The sequence below is a fragment of the Aplysia californica genome, unplaced genomic scaffold, assembly GCF_000002075.1.
Source record: "Aplysia californica isolate F4 #8 unplaced genomic scaffold, AplCal3.0 scaffold00057, whole genome shotgun sequence".
In the NCBI taxonomy this organism is placed as follows: Eukaryota; Metazoa; Mollusca; class Gastropoda; order Aplysiida; family Aplysiidae; genus Aplysia; species Aplysia californica.
Genome location: NW_004797327.1, coordinates 2,049,711 through 2,052,815, shown reverse-complemented (window position 1 = coordinate 2,052,815; position 3,105 = coordinate 2,049,711). Strand labels below are relative to the sequence as shown.

The following is a 3,105-nucleotide window of genomic DNA, read 5'->3' as shown; positions in this document are numbered from 1 at the left end:
AGTAGTAGTAGTAGTAGTAGTAGTAGTAGTAGTAGTAGTAGTAGTAGTAGTAGAAGTAGTAGTAGTAGTAGTAGTACAAATGTAGTAGTAGTAGTAGTAGTAGTAGTAGTAGTAGTAGTAGTAGTAGTAGTAGTAGTAGTGGTAATAGTAGTAGTAGTGGTAGTAGTAGTAGTAGTAGTAGTAGTAGTAGTAGTAGTAGTAGTAGTAGTAGTAGTTGTAGTAGTAGTAATAGTGGTAGTATATTTTCACTATTATTATTATTATTATTATTATTATTATTATTATTATTATTATTATTATTATTATTATTATTAGTATTGTTATTGTTATCATTATTATTTTATGAGTAATATTATTATCATTATTATTATTATTATTATTATTATTATTATTATTATTATTATTATTATTATTATTATTATTATTATTATCAACATGAAAGTGCGTTAACTCATAAAGAATACTCATTTTGGTTTGTAAGACAATGCAAAAAGACACGCTGTTTTCGGGCAATTTTCAAAAGAAACACAACTTTACTGACTTGCTTTCTTTATTTAAAACTTAAAAAGAAAGAACAGGCATACAGTTAAGTGGACACATTAATTAAGGGGGGGGGGGAGACTACACCTGGAGGCTATCTCGCTTATTACTGGACCGAATTTTACCAAATTCAACACATATAACAAGCATAGTAAGGAGTCTTAAAATCCGCAATCAAATTTGAGAAAAAAGTTTAGTTTCCATGGATACGCCGCCATATTGGATTTTATTGAAATGTCTTACGTAATGAATACCGCACTTATCGCTGATGGAAATTGATTGGGTTTTTTTCATGCCTGTTCACAGACTATAGATCTAAAAATTTGTCTGTTGTTTTTTTCCTAATCGAATTAGAAAATTTTAAAGAATTTTTTCTTGAGGTAACATTCAAGTTTGCGAAAAATCCGTGAAAATCCACACTCCAGACACCACCAACAAAAATGTATAACATATATAAAAAATTCAACAAAGAAAAGTTTTATTATTACCTCTTCTCTTCATTCTGTGAAATTTTCATGAAGATTGGACGGAAAATAGTGGAGTTATTTAAAAAAGTATAGAGAAAAGTCGCATTTTGAGAAAACGGCCGATAAAGAAAAATAAAATACTGACTTAATGAGGAAATGGCGGTTACAAACATGCCCGGTATGGGAAAAATTACGGTTTTTGGGGGTTCTTTTGCGATGAAATAGTTGTAGGAGAGGCTGACGAAGCTAAAAATGCCTACAACTCAAATTCCATGATTTTGAGCCGAATTACCCCCCCCCCCCCTTTAATGTGGTTCTGATTTCTGTATTTCTAAATTTATCATGTTTACAACTTAGCTGTTGATGTGCAAATGATCTGTCTTAAATTATGAGTTCACTACATGGTGGAAGATATCGACCTGACGTGTACTATGGGTTGGGACTGTAGGATCGAACATTTTATTTTGTCAACATTTTGTGCAGTAAACGTTAGAACACCTGGCCAACGAAAAAGGCTTCGCGCATGACCAAATAGCACGGGCACCAGTCTTGAGTGAACGAAGCTAACAGGTAGACATAACTGAAATTCTCTCAACCGGACTACAGGATTGGTGGTCCCTTGTCAAGGACAGATAACAGTGACACGGCAGTAACGACTTACACAAGGTAGGCCTAAATCTTACAGGATCATGACTCACCCGCGTCTGGTCCGTACTTGACACAACATTCTTCCTGGCCGCACGCGCTAACGTCTTGACATACGTCACCAACCTTGGCCTGGGGAGGACAGTCTTTGTCAATGTAGGAGGTCCTGTGGTTTGGTTTTACGTCGCTTACAGCACGATTAATTTGGTCACAAAAGCCCCGGAAATGAGATGGGTTACTAAAGAGTGACATACATGGAAATGAATCCACGTATTTTTGTTTTACTGCACTTGTTGCACACTTAGGTCACACATACCAGAATATTAGATGGGTTACTAAAATTGTGACATACACAGAAAAGAGTCCAAGTGGTTTTTATTTTTTGGCACTTGGAAAACAATTTACGGCAGTTGTTACACTGTAGGTTTCACACGCCCAGAAGAGTAGACGTGTTACTAACGAGTGACATGCACAGAAAAGAAGAAGTAGAGAATAAATTCAACAGGTGTTTAGCGGGAAACTAGGAGGGAACCACACCAGAACACCCGCCCACCATCCGCATTATGAATGCTTACAAGTATATTGCCTGTGATTAATTTAATGTACGAGAATATTTCTTAATGCGATTCCCCCCTCCCCCACCCGCAAGTTGTCTCGTGAGACAGTGAGATACAGGAACTGTGTGTGTGTGTGTGTGTGTAAGTGTGTGTGTGTGTGTGTGTGTGTGTGTGTGTGTGTTAGTGTGTGTGTGTGTGTGTGTGTGTGTGTGTGTGTGTGTGTGTGTGTTTACTTACGTTCACGACGACGAACACGAAAGCTGACACACAAAGGAGAGTCTTGAGCATCATGGTTGGTCGTTGTAACTCGATCTGTCTGAGGCGATATCGGGTCTTTTATAGGACTCGCCAGGTGAAGGCAAACCTTATTAACCTTCACTGATGTTTTTAACATTGCGTCATAAACACATAATATCTTTAGTAACTTAACTGTAATAAAACTACAGGAAATCTGTAGCTGCAACATCTGTTAGCTGTGGGTGGTTTTCCCTGAGATGAAATGCTGATGTCAATCTCTGGAACCTACGCACATTTCCTAATTTGATAAGGTGGCCAAGGCCAGGTGATTATTGCACATCCAGGTGAAAAAGTATCACTTTCTCTCGGGAACTAAGGCGAATTTCGCAATAATATCTGGTCAACTTCTTTTGCATTGTACAGAATTTAGGGCCAGCCTTCTACGGATATGACAAAGTATAATAATATAATAATAAGAATAGAAATATAATAGTAATGTACTAATAATTATTATCATTATCATTACTATTATTATTATCATTATTATTACTTTTATTATTATTATTATTATTATCATTATTATCATTATCATTATTATTATTATTTTTTTAATTTTTATTATTATTATTATTATTATTATTATTATTATTATTATTATT

The 3,105-nt window shown here is 35.2% G+C and overlaps 1 long non-coding RNA gene across 1 annotated transcript in view; it reads right to left on the bottom strand.

The window, feature by feature from the left end:
- LOC101855003 overlaps positions 1-1,790 on the bottom strand; it is a 2,021-nt gene extending 231 nt beyond the window's left edge. The window contains exon 1 of the long non-coding RNA XR_220203.1: positions 1,706-1,790. This is a non-coding gene — a long non-coding RNA (uncharacterized LOC101855003). The remainder of the gene's footprint in view (positions 1-1,705) is intronic.
- Positions 1,791-3,105: the final 1,315 nt, after the last annotated feature.